Raw genomic sequence first — 21,878 nt, forward strand, 5'->3', positions numbered from 1 at the left:
CTTGAGGTCAGCAGTTTGAGACCAGCCTGGCCAACATGATGAATCCCCGTCTCTACTAAAAATACAAAAATTATCTGGGCATGGTGGCAGGCGCCTGTAATCCCAGCTACTTGGGAGGCTGCGGCGGGAGAATCTCTTGAACTTGGGAGGTGGAGGTTGCAGTGGGCCGAGATCATTCCATTGCACTCCTGCCTGGGCTACAGAGTGAGACTGCATCTCAAAAAAAAAAAAAAAAAAAAAAAAGGAAATTTAGACATGACACAGAGGTGAGAAAGATTTTCAAGGAGACAGCTATGAAATCGTTCTGATTCAGTTGAGGTGCTCATCCACTTGGCTGTTTGGCCTTGAGAGCAGTGTATGCTGCTATCCTTCATGTGCTCCTCTGGTTTCCTGGGCTTGCCTTCCTTGGAGAAGTACTACATTCTCTGGGTCTTCTCTATGTCTCATAATCCAAAATGGAAATTATGAAACATTTAGAGACCTTGGAGCCAAAGATGGGCCTCAGTGCTAGTAATACTATTGGTGAGAAAATAACAGCAACGATGTGGACACATTGCATTTTCTTAGTCTGGTGGATAGCATCTTTGGAAAACTTTGCTATTCATATTGATCTGGATCATATGGTGTAAATCAAATGAATGTTCTTGCTGTGCAAACACAGCTTCAAGACAGTTGCTTGTCATCAGTATGTTGCCACTAAGCCCCTTCGGTGTACAAATTCTGAATCTGCTTAAAGCAATGGCTTTTAATCGATTTTTGGATTATGGATCTCTTTGGGACTCAGTGGATCCTCTTTAAGGATATGGATCCTCTGGAAGAAAAAACTACATACACCCACATTTCTGTACACAATTTCATGGTGTTTACATAGCCCCTGAAGCCAGGTTAAAGCAAAGCAAAACACAACAGTAGAAACCCTTCTGAATAGGTCCAAATACTGTCTAGAAAAGAACACCAAAGACCAGGAAAATAAGTGGTTCATTTAAGTCTAGTTAGCAAGATACCAACAGAGTTGAGACTAGAATTCAAGCTACTAAATATTGCTTTTTCCCAATTTTAATGACTTGCTTTTTTAAGTGACATATAACCAGGGATTACATTCAAAATATTGACCAATCAGTATAGCTCGGGAACATAGCAGATCTGATGAATCCACTGATTATCTCTGTCAATGGGGGTCCTTGATTGAAGGCACATGTTCCCTGAGATAGGAAAAAGCCTGGGAAATAGCCAAGACCTTAACTCCAAGGGGCAGATTTCTAAGCACAACAGCAGCAGCTGATGTGGCAGGCAGGGCCATGATCTGCCCAGGTCAGCCGTTTGCTTCTCCATCACCAGGATTGGGCATCCAAGCCTGAATCTGAAACGAGGCCCACTTGGTGCTGACAGCCTGAGCATCAGCTACCCTGAGCTCAGAGATGATTCTTTGAATAATGTGCAGTTTAAGGTTTGCTGGGAGACAGAGCAATTGATTCGGCTTTCCTAGGCAAAGACTTCAGATTAGGCAATTGAGTTTTGGATGTGGTTTAAACCACAGTCTCCAGAGAGTCATATGCAACAACATTAGCCTTAAGAATCCAGCACGTAGACAATGCTGGCAGGGTCTGTTGTGTGGTTTGCAGAATCTCTTTCTCTGTCAGATGCTTCCCCCAAAGAAAGAATTCCCATCCTCAGGGTTAGCGAACATTAACCCTGTGATGAGACCCAGAACTAATCTAATACAAATCCAGTCCTATCTGCCCTGCTCATCTGCCCCCTTTCCCTCCATTTTATAGTTATGGAAACAGAATCTCAAGGAAGAAAAGTCATGAGCTCAAGGTGTTGCAGATTTTGTGTTGAAACTCAGTTCTATGGCTCCAAGCCCAGTGTTATTCACAACATTGCTTGGTTGGTGGGTGTGATGGTTAATATCGTCAACTTGATTGGATTAAAGGATGCAAAGTATTGTGCCTGGGTATGTCTGTGAGGGTGTTGCTAGATGAGATTAACATTTGAGTCAGTGGACTGGGAGGGGCAGAACCACCCTCATCTGGGAGGGCAACATCCAATTGGCTACCAGCGCGGCTAGAAAAAGCAAGCAGAAGAAGGTGGAATGAGCTGACTTGCTGAGACTTCTGGCCTTTATCTTTCTCCCATGCTGGATGCTTCCTTCCCTTCCTCCTGCCCTTGAACATCAGACTCCAGGATCTTTGGCTTTTGGACTCTTGGACTTATGCCAGTGGTTTGCCAGGGGCTCTTGGGCCTTTGACCACAGACTGAAGGCTGCACAATGTCAGCTTCCCTACTTTTAAGGTTTTGGGACTTAGACTGAACCACTACTGGTGGCTCCTTGTCTTGCAGACGGCCTATCCTGGGACTTCACTTTGTGATCCTGAGGTCAATTCTCCTTAATAAACTCCCTTATATATATATATTATATATATAAATATATATTATATATATAATATTATATATAAATATATAATATATATAGTATTATATATATAAATTATATAAATATATTATATATTACATATGTAATATATAATATATAAATATAAATATATATTATATATTATATTGTAAAATATAAAATATATATGTATTTATATATATATATTATATATAATATAAATATACACACACACACATATATACACACATACACACACACACATACATACATATATGCATATATCTCCTATTAGTTCTGTCTCTCTAGAGAACCCTGACTAATACAGTCGGTCTTTTTAAAAATACCATCTTTAAAAAGATATTTTTGTGGCAACTTTTTAAAATATATTCTTTTCTATTCCTTTATATATTTTATGGCAAAACATATTAAAACTCTTGAGTCAGAGCAGATTCCCTTGCAGGGGAGTCAACACTGCCTCCTTGAAAATATACCCTTTATATATAATTATATATTATACTATATGTTATAAATAGTATATATATAATTATACTATTTATAATACTATTATAGTACTATTATACTGTTATAGTACTATTATAATATATAGTACAATATATAATATGCTATTATATATTATTATATATAATATGCTACTATATATTATTATATATAATATGCTACTATATATTATTATATATAATATATTATTTAAATGTAAAATATAAATAACATCAATATAAAATTTCTACATAATGCTATATAAATCATGTAATTTAGATAGCATTATTTATAAATATATAGCATATAATTTTTATTCTAAATACTTTATGAATAGTAAATCATTTAATGCTCACAACTGTATGAGTTAGGCACTGTTATTGTTCACATTTTATAAGTGTGCTCAAGGTGAAATGGTAAAGTCAAGATTTGAAAATGGACATTTTCTCTAAAGTCTTTACTTTTAACCTCTGTGTCACGCTGCTTCCCAACACAGTAAATAAATAAACCTCCCTATTCCTGATCTAAAGTAAAAAAAAAAAAAAAAAAAAAAAAAAAAAAAAAAAAAAGAAAATATACCCTTTAAAGTGAATTTTCCTGATTTTGCAATGGGCAAAATTGTTTGGGGTTGCATGTAAGCAAAGGTCCTGTGCCCTGGGGTCTTACCTCACCAGTGCTGCAGAGGATCATTGTATGGCCAGGGCCATAATTTGTCCAGTGGTGCATGCAACTCTGAGGGATTCTAAAGCATTTTATTGTAGCGTTGTATTGCCCTAACCTTTTCAAGATGACAAAGGAGATATTTCCTGCACCCTAGTGTTTCTCAACACAAATATTAGCTTGGAGTGCTTTATTCTATTTCACTCTCCAAAGGAATCTGTTATTGAAATTTTGGAAACAGAGATGAACAAAACCATCCCCCAATCCATTTACTGCAATTCCTAATTACCCCATGCTGTTTGTCTTTCTAGGACATTTTTGTGTTCAAGTTGATGTCTGGAATAGGTAAAGTTCTCTGGTTTATGTCAACAGGATTATCACAAATCCTCTCTCTAATAGTCCTGCAGGGATTGGCATTTATCAAAGTACTGGTTTCAGCTGCCACATTCTCCATATTCATGATATCTGCATATGAAAACTAGAGTTCTATTTGCATAGGGATTAAAATATGATATGAGTTTTCCTATAGCTTATGTTCCCCAATGTAGAGGCAAAAATGGGTTACCTTTTCTATGTACTTTCAGTTTTATTTATGGTTTAAAATATAGCAAATTTTTATTTATATTTTTATGATTATAAAAGTGGTATATACTCATTGTAAAAATTGGAAAATGGAAAATAAGAACAACCTCTCCACAATCTTACCACCAATTGCATTTTGCTGTGCTTACATTCCTTCTATTTTCCCCCAGAAATTATCTGCATACAGCATATAAATGTTATCCTTTTCTTTAACATGATAATATATGCCTTTTACAGTGTTTTAAAGATAATGTTTATATACCATTTTTAAGGGCTGCATAATCTGTAATGTGACTACACCATAATCAGGAGCTACAGTGTTTCCTTTTATTGTTTTTGCTACTGTAGACATTACTGCTTTGAAGACTTTGTGTATACTAAATGTGGGTAATAGCCCTCAAATGCCTCCTCAGAAGTGGCATAACTAGTCCAAAAGCTCTTTTTTAAGGTTCTTGACGTAAATGACTGGTACTCGCTAAGACAGTTGAATCAACTGATACTGTCACTAGCATATTACGAGAATGTTTATTACATGCCAGTTTCACCAGACCTGAGATATAGATACATACATATATCCATTCACATGCACACATATAGGTACACATTATATTTATTTCTTCTCAAATTTTACAGACAAGAGTCATCTCTCACTGTTATATAAATGTAAACATATTTGATTACAAATGGGGTCAAAGTTTTTCCATATAATTTTTTTTGTTTGTTTTGTTTTAGACAGAGTTTGGCTCTGCCGCCCAGGCTGGAGTGCAGTGGCGTGATCTCGGCTCCCTGCAAGCTCCGCCTCCCAGGTTCACGCCATTCTCCTGCCTCAGCCTCCCAAGTAGCTGGGACTACAGGCACCCGCCACCACACCTGGCTAATTTTTTGTATTTTTAGTAGAGATGGGGTTTCACCATGTTAGCCAGGATGGTTTCGATCTCCTGACCTCATGATCCACCCGTGGCCTCCCAAAGTGCTAGGATTACAGGCGTTAATTTTTAACCAACTGTATTTCTTTTACTGTGAACTATCTCTTCCAGTCATTTCATGGGTTGTATTTTAAGATCAAAGCTGAGCACCATGAGAACACCATTGTACCAGCTTGTTTGTCCAAAAGACAACAGAACTTCAAAGCCATGAGGTGCCTGCCTTTCTTCCAATCAAGTAGACTTTACTAGTCATCCATAGAGATGCACAAGCTTGGAGCATTTCCTTGTATTTAAGCTGAGGTAAGTTTTCCCATGTATGACTGTAGAAAAATGTGGCTTAAAGGAACCCCTACAGAAATGCCAAATGTCCTACTAGCCATGGGGTCTCATTTGGAACAACTGAAAGAATGCTCTGTCATTGGCCTGGAGGTCATTCTAAGAGGTGGGCAATCACGGGAGCTCATCTAGCACAGTGGAGGGGTTCTGCAAAGATCTTGCACCACAGATTCCTGTAATGAGAAGACTGTGCCTGAGGCCTTGGTTTAATTGGCATTTTCCTCCTCCTTCTCTGCTGCCATGGAAAAGCAAATCAACTTGGAACATTTAAATGGAGTTTTCTCTGAAGTCTCCTGCCCAGTGTTCTCTCTGAGAAATAAAAGATCCATCTTGAGGGGCTTAAGTAACTGGAAATATTTGACACTTGGCATTTCCAGCTTCATGAAAAGGAATCAAAGAGAAAGGAGGGTCGGAACGGCTGATTTTTGCACAGCCATTGTCCCCTCTGTGGATCAGCACCCCTCCCAATCATGCTTGCGTGCCTGTATGTGTATTTGTGTGTGTTGCGTGTTCTTGGTTGACAGAGTTCAACTGCTTTGTAAAGGACCAAAGAGTGAAATTAGTCAATATTAAATTTTAGAAAGTTAATGTGATCATTTCATTAATTCCTTGCATTTAATTTAAAAAACAAAAGTGCCTTCCTGTACTTACATGCTGCCAAGATTTGAAACAGACATTTACTGTCTTAAGGTAACTAAGGTCTGGGAGAAGTCATTTACCAAGCTCTGAAGAGAAGTTGAACTATTGGTCTCTAAATTTCTTTGCAAATCATATTTTGGATACTTTTAGACTTTATGACCCACCCTCAGAAGGAGACAGCCTTTGATATGTTCTTCCATATTAGGATCTCATCTGCTTATAATTGGTTGCCTAGTCTCCTTGTGACCCGGGATATTGCATATCTGAGATGGATGGCTGGGTTAGGGGTACAATCTGTGACTTGGTAGCAGTTTTTTCTCTTTATGAGCCCAAATTTAAGGTTTTCTTTATTAGTTCCACATGCAAACTGTCCCAGATACAGTCACCATCTCTTTTTGATCCCAACCCAGCACAGTATATTTTGGGGCTGTGTAGAGCTTCCCATCTGATTTTAGTTTAAATTGACACCGCACATAAAAATAAGTTGAGATGTCCATTTACCAGCAGGAAGTTCTGGTACTTGGAGTCCCATAAAGAGCTTAGATCACAGGGCCAGGTCAAAACAAGAAATGAATCTGTGTGTACTTACAGCTAGAGGCCACCAAAATTATGTGTGTGGGTGGTTTCTTACGGGATAGAGGGAAGATAACTGAAAAAATACAAAAACAATAAATCCCAGTATTTACTTTTGAGCATGGAATAAATTTGGAAAAATTCATTCATTCAACAAGTGTTTATTGAGTGCCCTGATGTGCCAGCCTGCAACTGTGCCTGGCACTAGTGAGACAAGATGAAGTGTGTTTTGTCAGGGTTCAAGGTTCACTTCAGGGGCCACAGGTTAAAGTAGGTGCTAAAAGAAAAAAGAACAAGCAGGCAAAGGGATACCTGGAGAGCTTGAATCTTGGAGAGAGTGCAGATTCTCAGGCTGCAGTGATGTATATTAGTTTCCCATTTTGTATCACAAATTGTGTTACAGAATACCACAAACTTAATGGCTCAAAACAAGACATATTTATTCTCTTACAGTTCTGGAGGTCAGAAGTCCTAAAATGGGTGAGCACGGCTACATATCTTTTAGTTGTTCTTGGAGAGAATCTGTTCCTTACCTTTTCTAGCTTCTAGAGGGCACCTACATTCCTTGGCTCAAGTCCACTCTCCAACTGCAAAGCCAGCAGCACAGTATCTTCTAATCTCTCTCTCTTTGTCCCTGTGCTTCCCTTGTCACACTGACTTTTGTCGTGTAAGGACCCTCATGATTATATTGTGTCCATCTGGCTAGATTATCCCATCTTGATGGGATAAAATGGGATAATCTCCCATCTCAAGATCCTTAACTTAATTACATCTGCAAAGTCTCTTTTGTCATATAAGGAGCATATTCACAGGTTCTGGAGGAGAACTATCATATAGGCCATAGTATAATAGCAAGGAAATTGGATATTTTAGATCATAATATAGATTATCCTTTACAGTTATTTGTCTTTGGGAAAAGGACAAAGGGAGAAGAGGATAGTGATTCCTCTCAAGCTCCATCTTGGTGCTCCTTCCCCTCCAAGATCAGAATGTATGTGGATGGTTATTTCCAAAACAACTGTAGACAGGGGAATTACAAATAGAGGGATGAAAGGCTGGGGACCCCTGATTTAGGAGAACTCTCATGGGAAATATCTATAGTCAATGAAAGTGCAGTCTCAGGCAGGCCTACATTAAGAAGCCCCTAATTAGTGTCCTTATGGAGGAACGCGCCATGTTGACTGAGGCATGATGGGCATTTCCTCCAAAGGATTGCTTTTGGGCTGACTCTGTTGGGTCTGAGGTTCAGGGGCAGCACAGTGAGCCAATTAGCTCTCCTGTCACCAGGCCGATGAAGAAGTCTCTCCTATCACCCTACACACTCGATACACATATGCACCAACACAAACACAGGCATACTCACCAGCATACACATGCAGACACAGACACACACTTTCACCTTTATGTACATATACATGGTGATCTTTCCCCTACAAATGTTTTTAATTGATATAATTAATATAGTTAATGTTTTTGAGCAGTTTTAGACTTATAGAAAAGTTTAGCAGCAAGTATAAAGAGTTCCAATATTCTCCCTCATCCCCCACAATTTCCCTTCTTCTCAACCTCTTGCGTTTGTTAAAATTGATGAGCCAATATTAATATATTATTACCAAGTAAAGTCTATAGTTTACATTAACATTCACTCTTTGTGTGATACATTCTGTAGATTTTTGACAAATGTAAAATGACATGTAGCCACCATTACCGTACCACACAGGATAGTTTTACCAACCTAAAAATTCCCTGTGTTCTACCCCCATCATTTAAAATGTTTCTCTTCTGGGAAGTTCAGTAAAGTTTTGAACCCCTTTTCACTAATTAATGTGTAGCTTCTCCAAGACTCTATGGTCTAGTGTTCTTGAGTGTGGTGTGCCTTATCATGCTTCCATATGAGAATAGTTCAAGCTTGTAGCAGAAGCTTTTACTTCTTTCAGCAGAATTAGCAAAAGCTTTTACTTGTAGATTTCTTTTCTGTCCTGAGGTCAGTGGTATACTGAGCCTGCTCATACTGGCCTGTGAGACCTCATTGTGTGCATTTCTTTCCAACTCTGAGTTCAGAGAGGTCCAGCTGGTAGTCTGAAATCAGTCATGTAGAAGTATTTAGACCATGGGCATCAGCAAATGCTGCAAATCAGGGTTTGTTTTTTCCCCCTTGGAGAGCCAGCTATTAAACATTGACCATACACTTTCTGGAGTTCTTCCTTTGTCTGCTTCTTCATGGCTGGGAAATAGCAAAACTAGAGCATTTGCCTGGGATTCAGAGATGGCAGCCATAGGCTGGGTCAACTCAGTGGTCTGTGTCCTTGATGAGTTTGTAGAGAAGGGCCATCCCGCAAACCCTGGACTATTCACCTATGAACTTATCAACAGGAAGATAAACTATATTGTTCAAGCTGTTGTATTGTAAGAACTTTTTGTTATAGCAGCTTATCCTGTACCCATGAATAGAGCCAGCTAATTCTTGCCTGTGTACTTTTGCTCAACACTCATCCACCTGCCCCCCCAAGATTTAGAATGATAATGTACGTATAAGATGCATCTATTGTTACTCTTTACAATCCATTTTCTAAATAGGAGCTAGAATGACCTTTTAAAATATTAATCAGATTACTGATTAAAACCTTAAAATGTTCCAATGGCTTCTCATTGATCAAGCCCCTCTTTTCCCTGCCTGCCTCCTCTTAAGTCTTTCTCCCTCTCACTTACCAGGTTCCAGTGATGCTGGTCTTCCTTCTGTTTCTGGTACCACTGAGACTGCCTGCCTATGCCACCTTGCACTTGACATTTCCCCTGCTAGGAGTTAGGCTGACTCTTTATCATCTATGTACCACCTCCTCCCTGAGCCACCAATCTCCAGGGGCCTTTCTCACTGCTTTTTATTTTCTATTTTTTTATAGTATAAGATAGCATTTGTCATCACCTAAAAGGATTTTGTTATTGATTGGATTCCTTATTTATAACCTGTCCCTCCTCAGCCAGATCATAAGATCAGTGAAGGGACATCTGTCTATCATATCTACTTTTAAGCACCATGTGTATACTGGTGGACAACCACCATAGATGCTCAATAAATATTTGCCAAGTGAATATCTGATTATCCAACAGAACAGTATCAGCCTTGACTCTGTCCTCAAAGAGTTTAAAATCCATCTGCTGGTGACTTTGAAGCCAGGCTGTCAGTAAGATTAGGACAGTTTCTCATGGCACATTCTGTGACACAGTCTGAAGGGACAAACTTCACTTTACAAAGCAAGAATTAATTACAATACCAAAGTAACCCAATTTATTTATGTAAATTGAATTTAACTTAATTTCCAACTAGACTGGTCCACTGACTAACCTCCCCCCAGTTTAAGGAATTTTCCACTTAATGAGAAAGTGAACAGAAAAAACCTGTTATTCATATTTTCATCAAGTTTATTAGAAACCAGGGATGATTCTGCAGCTATTGCTATCACAGTGGGGAGAGAGAGAGGAGGACAGTGACTTTTCTGAGCTGATCTCTAGCCTGACTCAGTTGACTTTTTCTAAATGTCTTTCTTGGTGAAGCTGAAGAAGTTGTCTTGCTTTCATCAGCCTGAAAGGGAAGCTCATCAGCCGGAAGATGGAACTTCTGGCAGCTGCTTCCCAAAAAACCCCTCTTCCTTCCCTTGACTTGCACTGAAATATTCAAGCCCAGGCTTTGAAAAGACTGAAATGCCTTTAGAAATCTTTGCACTGTCTTTATTCCGGGGCTACTGCCAGTCTCTGGCACTCCAGGCTCAGACTTGCACAGAAACCTCCTACTCTCTGAATCAATGGTGCCTTTTCCATTAGCCTGTAGGTACCCACAAAATATGCAGAGAAGATGTATCTTGCTGTGTTGATTTCCCTCATTCTCTCTATTCAGGAAAGGGAGAATATCCCCAGCCCCATTTCAAGCTGTCATCATGAACAGTAGTGGAGGAGTGGATTTGCCAAACAGCTGTCAGAGCTGACACTGGGCAGTGTCAGCAATGGGGCTGGAGCTACCTTTGGTGGAGCGACTTTCCTCTTGCTCAACTCTTGGGTTCCCTCCTACTGTTCTGAACCAATGACGCAGATGGCAAGCAAAACAGGTAAGTTACTCATCAGCTGCTGCTTCTTTCAGCAAATGGTGAGGATGAGCAAGAGCTCTCTTTTTAAGGCTTGCCTGAACCCATGGAAATAGGGGGTAGGTGTATAGGGTTTGTTTCAAGGTGACTGTACTCAGGGAGGAGTCTTCTGTGAGTGACACTGGGCATTTGGTTTCTCTCCTTCATTACCATAGAACAGCTCCTCTGTACTGACCGTCTCCCTCACTGACAAACTATCAATAGGCTCTCATGATAGAGGTTTTCCAATGATATAAAACACAAAATGTGAGAGTCCACTGAATAAAAACTTTTAAATAAGTGCTCTAACTTTTGCCATTCCTATTTTGATTTATGTTGCTGTTTACCATGGAAAATAGTAAGTGAAAAAACACAATGGAGCTTTATAGATTTTTCAACATTTTGGACAGAAATCCACTCTGTCTCCATTATTCCAAGTCAAAGACTGCAAACACTTGGTATATGAGTTTACTTCCTATGACTCTGCCACAGCAGACATTGCTGAATGATCACAGCATTCCTTCTTGTTGAGCTGAGATACAGTGGGAGAATCCCTCTGAACACTGTGTTCTCAGCAGCCAATATAATCGATCAGAAATGTCATATGAAATGAAACCCATTTGCCATCCCTGTTCTAAGTTAATGAGGCCTTACTGTATGTGTGTAAGCCCAGGTGTCACCTGGGTTGGCCTCAGCTGATATGCTCTATATGCTCTCATTTTCTAAATTTCAATTCCAGACTCACCTTTGTGGGGACACAGACTCCTGCCCAAAGTGAATCAACTATCCTGTTTTTCTCTCTTACCAGTATTTCTCTCTGGGGTCACTAAAGTGTGGACCAAAGGGGCAGCTGCAAAACCTTGCTGGGAGCAACTTTTTCTGTGGCCTTTAAAAGTCAAGTCTGAATAGGAAACCAGTGCTCCCGAAGACAAGCGCATTGGAAGCTAAATCTAGCTCAGGCATCCTTATTGAATCTGTGGTGCACAGATCTGGCCTTGAGCCATTTTCTGTAACGTTCTCACTGATCTTATTTCAGAGAATTGTACCAGTTTTGCAGCAAATTACAAGGAAGGCCTGGCTTCTGAAATTAGCCAAAGGCCAATTAAGGTTTCTCTGGGTTCTTTCCGACTGCAGCGTCATCATAAATGACTCTGTGGTGCAGTGGAGGGCTGACATTTTCTAAGCTGGTATCATATTTTGGGTGTGATTAAAATCTTCATCTCAGTCACCTGCCTGAACAACTGCCAGTAGCCATGAAACAAAAAGATTACAGTCAATTTACATCCATTAACAAAATGACTTGAAACACTATTGGTTTAGCCTCAGTGGGGCTTAATCTGATTTTCAGAAGGGAAGAAGAGATGCACAATTAAAGGAAAGAGGAAAGGCAGAAAAGAAATTCAAATGAGAATTTTCTTTGAAGCCCAGGGCTTTTTTGGTTTGTTCATTTTCGTAAGGATGTATTAAGTGCCTGTCAGGCCCTTATCATTACAGTAGACCCTGAAAGGGTACAGAGGAAGGAGAAAACACTAACAATGCCTGTCCTTGAAATGTGCAGGACAGTATGGGAGAAATACCGTATACTGAGGAAGCAGGCCATTAGCAAATTTGTGCTAGCAGGAATTTCTTCAACATCCTTTAAGTGCCTGGCACTGTTAAGAAAGAAAATAAGAAAAATGAAAAATTACAGTCGATATTTAAATGACTCTTACCGTGTGCTTTGCATTAAGACTTTTGCACGTGGTGACTCAGTCTTCACAACAACTCTATGCTGTGCATTCCATGGTTATCCCCATTTTTCAGATCAGCAAAGAGGCCCAAAGAAGCAAAGAAACTTGCCCAGGATCACACAAATCAGCAAATGGAGCTGGGATTTGAACACAGCGAGTCCGGCCATAGAACCTGAGATCATAGTCATTATTCTCTCAAGGCCATGGGGTAGTTGAGGATTTGCATTCTCCCTGGGGAGATCAGTTAAGCTAGAAGTAGAGGATGAAAAAATGGAGGCAAGATGATGGTGTCAGGAAGTGGGAGGGACCTGGGCTAATCTTTGGGCATGGATGTGTACAGGGTGGGGAGAAGCTCTGCACAGGTGGGTAGAAAAGGTTCCAGATCAAGAGAAGAGCAGGAGCAGAGATGCCTGAGAGCATGACTGCAGTTAGAGACTAAGGGGTTTTTAGCTGTCCAAGGAAGAGGACTCATGAAATCAAAGGCTGTGTTCATGCAAGGACAGGGAATATAGCACTGGGGACAGAACAAGGACTTGGAATCTAACAGACCTAGGTTTAAAGTTTGACTTTACCACATGCTGCCTGAGTGATCCTGAGCAAGTTACCTGAGCTCTATTGACCAATTTCCCCAAAAGGAAAATAAGAAGAATGGCTATGGAAGAATAGGGAGAATATTGCATCTTGTAAGGAATTCACCTATTTATTTATTCAAAAATATTCACTGAGTGCCAATTGTGTGCCATGTACTGCCCTAGATGTTGAAACAATGAACAAGATTCACATGGTCACTACCTTCCTAGAGTTTGCATTTCAGCTGGTGAGGCAAACTAACAAATAAGCAGAAAAAAAATCCAGATTATGAGAGGAGATTTGAAGAAAAACTCAGAAGGCACCTGGAATCAATGTCTTTTACAGTGTCTAGGACAATGTTTGGCATGTAGGAGGCAAACATTTTACATGACACTAAGCGCCATCTTGGAATTCAGTACATGAGAGGAAACCATGGTGTCAGATCCCTTCGCTATCCACTCAGAAGGCATTGCTCCTTTCCCCCTTCCTCCTTGCTTAAAAATATTTAGTCAGGATTCATCTTCCAGCATAGGAAAGTATCCCCACTTCTTTCAAAGCACATGGCAGCTAATCATGGTAATCCCATTTGCCTGGCCAGGGACTGGTTTAGGGGAAGTCATATGACTCAGGTCTGACAGAAAAGATGTGAGGGGAATTCTACAGAGGGGACTTCTGGATAAGAGTTTCTCAGTCCAAAAACAATCAACCAAACAAAAGGCACTTAGAGAAAATGGGCTCTTCTCTCTCCAGCTGACACTTGCACATGACTATCAAAAATGTTGTATGTAGTTTTCTTAGGGCCATGAAAGAGCCAACCTAGAGGTCAAGCTCGCATGCTGAGTGTGACAGTGAAGAAGGGTGGAAAGAATATGACTTGGTGATGCTGATTTGAACACCGAATTAGTCCCCTTGGGAACACTCCATCATACATCCCATGTCAGGTAAGATACAGAACATGGTGGTACTTACTGTTGAGGCCACTGGGGTTAGATTTTCTGTTACTGGAAGCCAAGAAATCCTGACAAATAGAAGCATGGTTTGGGAACATTGAGAGATCATAGGACCGGGGTTTGGTTCTTTCTAAGGGTTGTTGATAATAGGAGAGGAAGAGAGTAAGACTGTTATTGATGTGCAGCTTTGGAAGATCATACCCATATTTGACAGAAAATTCCTTAAAGGAGTGAAGTCTTTCCTATTTCCATGGGTTGGATGAGTGTCTTCTGAGGACTCCACTCCTCAAATGTGGGCATGCATACCCTGGGGTACTCCCACAGGCATTGCGCTGAGGGTACCAGAAGCCCCAAATAGATGCCGTACATTTCCAAGAGACCATTTTCTACTGAAATGTGGAAAAAAACTCAGAAATGCAACTTCATGAGTTGACTGTATGGATTTTCACTGCTTTTTTCCTCAGTGCCTGGAACAGTTCCTAACCCAGAGTAGGGGCTCAAATATCTGTGGAATTTATAAATAAGTGGATTGAAATAAACACGAATATATTCTCAAATTACATAAGCATAGCATGAATTTTAAAAATCCAAACAGGTGAGCATACTAGGGTGTGTCTTTATATTTTCTACCATGAATAGCACTTGGTAAAATGTTTAAGGAGCTGTCTCTTAGGAATAGTCAAGCCAACTTTAATTTGAGCTTCAGCGTATATTGTTAGAACCATTTTCTAGTGCTGTTCCCTGGATCACGTTCCTATGCAGATAGTCCCCAGATCTCAAGGCCAGCCACAGCTCTGAATGTGAGGAAATACCTGAGCAATTTCTTCTCGTGTTGTTTTCCATAATGCAAACCTGCATCTTTAGTCAAGGATAACTTGAAGGAAATAGGATCTTGAAGGGCCCAGTTGGGTAGCCTTTGATAGTGCTATTTTTCTCATCTGATCAGGTCTCCCCTTGCTGACAGGATCCCTCCCTATCTTCCAAAGCCTGACTGGAAGCCCTTTCAAGTTTTCCTCACTTCCCAAGCCAGAGTGAGCTAACTCTTATATCTCATAATCTGCATAATATGTTATCTATCACTGGGCATTAAACTATCAAACAATAGCACAGGACAAAGCCAGATGGAGCCCACATTCTTTTTCCCCAACAGGATATTCACTCTTAGAGGCAGGAGCCTAGGTCCTTTGTGTTTTCATATTTCCTATTGTACTTATATCTCTGGGTCGAGTCCTGGTTGCGTCACTTTCCAGCATATTCACAGAGTTTTCTGAGCATCATTATAAAATATCTACTGTTCTGGTAGATTTATAAGGCTATTGTAAATATTAAAGAGATAAAAAGTGTGAAGAGGATTTTATAATATCTAGTTTGCACTCAAAGATTACTCTACTGTTATTAGCATGTGGCAGGTGCCTAATTCTTGTTTGAGGATTTCTCGAATGATGCATTATCTGATTGCTGAGAGATTCAACTCTCTTGCCTTATCGAGATAGCAGTGCTCTACTGCATTTCAAACATGGAGTTTTAAAACCCTGCTCTGAAATTGTTAGGGAGGAGAAACCAGTGGTTTTAGGGAGATGGAAACCCAGAGTGAAGCTGGGCCAGCCTCCACTCTCTTTGGTCACCAGCTCTTGGCTTGATAGGAGGCCCAGGACAAGAAAGAGATGAAGTACAGAGTTGTCAGAGGCTGTTGGGGGAAGCAAGGCCTGTACCATGAGCAGTGTCCTCTGGAAGGTGAGATAGTTAGAATCTGGGCACCCAAGGACCTCATGAAGGGTCATACAATGAAGAAGCCTGAGAACGATCAGCCCTCCAGAGGGAAGTGGCTGACACACAACAGCCAATTCCATCACTCGGTCTTTGATGGTGGTCCTGTCTCACCATGAGAGTGCTACTGGAAGAATGGGGCAGGAGACCCACACTTGTTATCACTCTGCTGGCCCCATGAGCATAAACAAAACTACTGAGATGTCAACAACCAAGTAAGTCGTTGATTCTTTGCTCACTTCTCCAGCCTGAGTCCTGGGGCATTGGGGGTGACCCCCAACTTATTGTCCACTTCTGAAGTTCAGTCACAACACAAAGGCTACCTAGAACATGGGGGTGGTGATGGACTGGTGGAGCTGGGTGATTCTTTAAAGGCCATTGACAACACCCTCCTCATTACAAAGATGGGGAAACTGAGGCCCACAGAAGAGAAGGGACTTGTACAAATCACATGGCCCACTGATGTTAAATTCAGACCTGATTCTTCCTCTTACATTCTTTCCAATCCTAAATGTAGTTAGAAGCACACTTTTACTCTGGAAGACAGAAAATGGCCTCTGATCACAAAAGTGAATTCTATATAACCAACCCAAGAAAAATAGAACATTTTAGTATGTATTTGGCCTGGATTCTAAAAGATCTTAGACCATGGAGGAACAGATAGGTTAATTCTTACTGTCCTCCTGTCCTAAGCCCTTTGCAGCTTTTTTGTAACCCATCAGGTTTGCAAATCTACACATTTAATGCTCTTTTGTATAATGTGGTTTTCACAAGAATATGGACCAGAAAGAGGTTCACAGGAGGGTTTCATCAATGCTACGAAAAATGATAATAATATGGTTGACACTCTCTAGTGTGCCACAGCCTGCTCTAGGTCCACACATTAACTCATTCAACACTCATAACCATTCTAGCAATTCAGCTTGTAAATAAGGAAATTGAGGCATAGGGAGGATAAGTAATGAGCTCAGGATCACCCAGCTTGTAAGCAGGAGTGTTGGGATGTAAGTTTAGCAAGTCTGACTCCAGTGCCCAGGCTTTCAAGCTGGTTGCAGTGAGTGGTGCTTTAGAACAGCCAGCACTGTTATTTATTTATTTATTTAATCAATCAATCATTGATTACAAACTCTGTCTCCCTTTCCCCAGGGGCTAGAGGTGGAAAAGTATCAGAAAGGCAGTGACTCTGCCAGGCAGGAAAGAGGCTCACAGGGTCCCTCCCCTCCCGTCTAGCTGTGGTCATTAAAACCCCATCTCTCCTCTAGGAGGTAATTGTCTGCTCCTTCACTGCACTCTCAGAGGCTCACCTCCACAGGCTGAGGTCAATACTGGATTGAGTTTTCATGTTCCCTTGGGGTAAAACTTGCAGACTCTCAGTTGTGCAATGAGAAATAGTCATTTGATCTTTCTCAACTCTATATGAATCTTATGAACTGGTCTGCAGAAACCACTCACATCACAAGAATAAAAAAGAGGGATCCCACTCTTCCACCTCCTCCACAGAGGGAGGGTTAGAAGGCTGGAATGATTCATCAAGACCCGCCCCCAACCCCTTCCCTTCCACACCACCCCCACCACCACACACACCAGTGCTTCACTCTGCTAGAGAAATATTTATGTTGCTTCTATGTGCCTTTGATCAATTTCGAAAGAAAGGCTCAGCTTTGCTAGAGACTATGTTGTATTTTCTCTAAATCAGGACAAATAACATTACTTCTCCAAATGTTGCTATTAGAGTAAGATTTATATTTACCTAGAGAGGCTTCTCCTGAGAGAGATGCAATGAGAAGTTTATGCTACAGACAGAATAATCTGCTGTGCTGAAATGTGATTTGCTGCAGAAAGCTGTATGGGGTTTGGATAAATGAGAAAGATAAATATGATGACTCCTGGTGGTTTTCAGTAATGTGATCATCACTGGGGAATAGATTCATTCTCTCTCTCTCTCTCTGGCCAAAGCCAAAATATTCCAAAATAGAGGATTGGCTTGGGAAGGGCATGGCGTATGCCAATGACTGCACCTTTGTCTTTGTACATGTCCATGGTCACACATGCACTTTCCTGCACACACGTCTGCACATACATGCACATGTGTACACAGGGCATATACAGGCACATGTACACAGTGGCATTTGGACCTCAGCTTGGGCAGCCCGATGGGCAGAGGAACAAGACATTCCCTGCCACAGTCATCTCTTCCCTACCACCAGGTAGAGCACATGAGGCCAGAGGAAATACCAATTTACTGTCAGGAAAAAACTTTTCTCACAAGATAAAGCTGCGAAACTCAGACAAAGTAAAAGTAAATTTGGCTACAAACCCTCTAGGTGCTCACAGTTTCACTATCATGGTTTCAGGCTATGGGAAAGAAGTATTTGATGGATGTGGTTGGCTTTATATTACTCCTGTGTTTTGCAGCTCAGAGTCAGGACTGAAAAGGGGACACAGGAGTTCTTGATTTAGGCTTGGCCTTTCATTTGTTTAACATTTATGAAGCTGACACTTGTGTGCAAGGTTGTTCTGGGCCTCCGAAGAGGAACTAGACATAGTTCTGGCACAAGAAGTGTTGTTAGCATGACCCCTACATGACCAAACATAAGCTTGGAGAGTGAGACATCAAATGAGAAGCACATGGGGAAGCTGCTGGAAGGGAAGTGTCATCTCTGACTGGGGAATGAAGGATGGCTACTGTGGATGTAGTCTTTGAGTTGGATCTAGGACAATGGAGGAGATACAAGATTTGAAAAGAAAGTGATGGGGGAGGAAGAATACTTCTGGCAGAGAGAACAGTATAATTAAAGGTAGGGGGAGAGAAAACTAAAGGATGTGTTTAGGTAATAATGAATAGGCTATTCTAGCACATGTGTGAATGTAGAAGAGAAGAAGGCAGGTAGAAAATAAGGCATTTCCTTTTTAATTATTTTTTATTTTAATCATTTTTGGGGTACAAGTGGTTTTTGGTTACATGGATAAGTTCTTTAGCGGTGATTTCTGAGATTTTAGTGCTCCTGTCATCCAAGCAGTGTACACTGTACCCAATATGAAGTCTTTTTTTCCCCTCACCTCCTGTATCTGTCCATTTTCATACTGCTATAAAGATACTACCAGAGACTGGGTAATTTATAAACAAAAGAGGTTGAATTCACTCAGTTCTGTATGGCTGGGGAGGCCTCAGTACACTTACAGTCATGGCGGAAGGTGAAGGGGAAGAAGGCACCTTCTTCACAAAGCAGCAGGAGAGAGAGAGAGAGTATGCAGGGGAGACTGCCACTTTTAATCCATCAGGTCTCATGATAACTCCCGCGCTATCACAAGAACAGCCTGGGGGAAATTGCCTCCATGATCCAAACACCTCCCACCACATCCCTCCCTCCGCATGTGTGGATTATAATTCAAGATGAGATTTTGGTGGGGACACAGAGCCAAACCCTATTACCCCCTTCCCAACCTTCTACCTTGAGTCTCCAAAGTCCATTATATTATTCTTACGCATTTGCATCCTCATAGTTTATCTCCCACTTATAAGTGAGAATGTACAATATTTGGTTTTCCATTCCTGAGTTATTTCACTTAGAATAATGGCCTCTAGCTCCTCCAAGTTGCTGCAAAAGACCTTATTTTGTTCCTTTTTATGGCTCAGTAGTAGTCCATGGTGTATATATATACCACATTTTCTTTGTCTCCTTGTTGGTTGATGGGCACTTAGGTTGGTTCCATGTCTTTGTAATTGTGAATTGTGCTGCTGTAAATGTGTGTGCATGTGTCTTTTCCACACAATGATTTCTTTTCCTTTGGAAAAATACCCAGTAGTGGGATTGCTGGATAAAGTACTCTACTTTTAATTCTTTAAAGAATCTCCATACTGTTTCCCATAATGATTATTAAAACATATTTTCCAAGTTCCGTTTTCTCCTTGTCTTCAACCCTTTCCATGTTAGTCCAATGTGGTAATGCATCAGCTGCTGAGCTGAAACTCTTTGCAGGTGGCAATCACTCTCACTAAGTAAGGATAAATAAGGGCTCTGTGCTCAGGACAAGATAATAAGTAGAGGCTTCTGGAAGGTGTCTGGGGAGGAGGTATGTCATCTATCTTCCTACTTACTGCCTTGGCCCTTGCTTTTTCCTTAGCCTGAATTCTTTTTCTTTTTCCCGTCACAATTTGTCTAAACCATACTCATACTCTAAGAGACAACTTAAATGCAAGTTTTACAGGAAATTTTTGCTTAATGTCCTCAGCCAGAAACAACCACTCCTTTTTCTGGAAACTTGAAATCTTGTGTTCCTGTGGGATGTTGATGGGATTCTCCTATAAACAGTGGAAAACCCCAAATGATTAGCTGTGCCCGCACTCCCAATTCCGTTTGGTCTCTGTGTGTCTATTCCTGTAAAAAGCTCTTATCATGGATCTTAAGTGAACTGCCAAACTTGGGCTTAATAAGCATGAAATGTATTTTAAAAGAGAAGATTACAGGGTCAAACACTGTAGCTCTGAACTGTGAATCCGCTCTGTTGCACATGTGGCCAACAGTGAGAGCATGACTGTGTTATTCCAGCTCCTCTAATTAGGGATTTGGAAAGGAACCAATCGTTCCTAAAACTCTGAGTCCTTCACGGAGGCTTTGAGAACAGGACACACCACCTGGAATACAGGAAGTCCTCAAGTCCCCTTATCAATGGAGCAGAAAGCAGAGCATCAAGAGCCCACTCTGGGTTCTTTCAACTTGTTCAAAACCAAACTCACTGCCTTCCTTTTCCCCAAACCAGGCTTCTTCTCTTGTGTCAGCCATTCAGTTAACATTTACTCTACTAGAGAGCCGTGCAACACAGAAAATCTAGACAGCATCTTTGGCGTCTTCTCTGTCTCACTATTTCTTATCTATTATCAACTCTTGTGATTTTATGTACATCATTCAAATCCATCCCCTCCTTTCCACCTTTTCCTCCACCACCCTAACCAAGCAATTATCGTCTACTACCTGGATAATTGCAGCAGCCTCCTAACTCTTTATCCCCCATACTGTCTTGCCTTCCTCATGTCTGCTCCCTCCATTTCAGTTAGATTGATATTAGATCTACAGCTCAGTTTAAGTCACTGCCTAAAGCCATCCAGGACTTCCTGCTGTACTCAGCCAGGGTCCAATCACACAGGCATGGTAGGTCACGGCAAGGAATTGGCAGCTATTTGACTTCTTCAGCTTCATCTTTCTTGACCTTCTCCTTGTCTCTCTCAACTCCAAGTGTTATGGCCTTTTTGGTCCAGGGTTCAAATATGGCATGGTCTTTCTTTCCTCTGGACATTTACAGATTGTACAGATTGCCTTTCCCTCTGCCTAGAAAGTACATCCTCCTCTCTTCACCCACAGAGTCATCCTTTAGTTTTCAGCCTAACTGTCACTTTTTTAGAGAAGTCTTCCTTTATCCTACAAACTAGATCATGTCCTTCTCTTATAGGCTCTGAAGTACCCCCATGCTTCTTTTTTAGCAGTCTTATGACACTTGATTAGATATTAGGGATTGACAAAAATCTATCTTTTCTACTAGATTGAAACTGTATCAGGAACTTAAGGTACATAACTGATTTCTCATTATGATATTTCTGGGACACAGCACAGTTCCTGGCACCGAATAGATATTCAGTGAACATTTACTGTGAATGAATGAAGTAGTTGATAAATTAATAAACAGATGAAGCCGGTACCTGTAAACAAGGACCAAAGACATGTGGTCCCCGGGAGAGAATTTCTTTGTGAAGCTACTAGCTGGGCTGCTCCCTGTTCTTATTTCCTTTTCTTTAGATCTTTTCAGGATAGCAGAATGTGACTACTGAAAAGAACATGCAAGGAGCATGTTCCAGTTTTGGGAGGGGATGTGGTCATCTTTTGGGAACAAACCCTTCCTTGGATATTAGGACCTGGATGTCCTGTGGTCTCCTTCAGACTAACCTCTTGCCTCAGACAGTCTTCCCATATTTATATCAATAAACTCTGAGAGAGTGAGGTCAAGCTTTCATTGTTATGAGCTTCTAGATTTTGCATTAGAAGTCGCTTCCTAACTTGTCTTCATGGTTTCAGTTTTCCAAAATGCCAGCCACCTAGACACTATTGTCATTTGCATTCTCCTCAAGCAGAATGTCGCTTTCT

At 40.8% G+C, this 21,878-nt stretch overlaps 1 long non-coding RNA gene across 1 annotated transcript in view; it reads left to right on the forward strand.

Annotated features, from left to right (window-relative positions):
• Positions 1–21,878, forward strand: part of LOC129048353 (uncharacterized) — a 179,542-nt gene that overhangs the window by 129,876 nt on the left and 27,788 nt on the right. The window contains exons 15-17 of the long non-coding RNA XR_008510625.2: positions 5,173–5,361; positions 10,502–10,709; positions 13,814–13,965. This is a non-coding gene — a long non-coding RNA (uncharacterized LOC129048353). The remainder of the gene's footprint in view (positions 1–5,172; positions 5,362–10,501; positions 10,710–13,813; positions 13,966–21,878) is intronic.

The sequence above is a fragment of the Pongo abelii genome, chromosome 8 (genome assembly GCF_028885655.2).
Source record: "Pongo abelii isolate AG06213 chromosome 8, NHGRI_mPonAbe1-v2.0_pri, whole genome shotgun sequence".
Lineage (NCBI taxonomy): Eukaryota > Metazoa > Chordata > Mammalia > Primates > Hominidae > Pongo > Pongo abelii.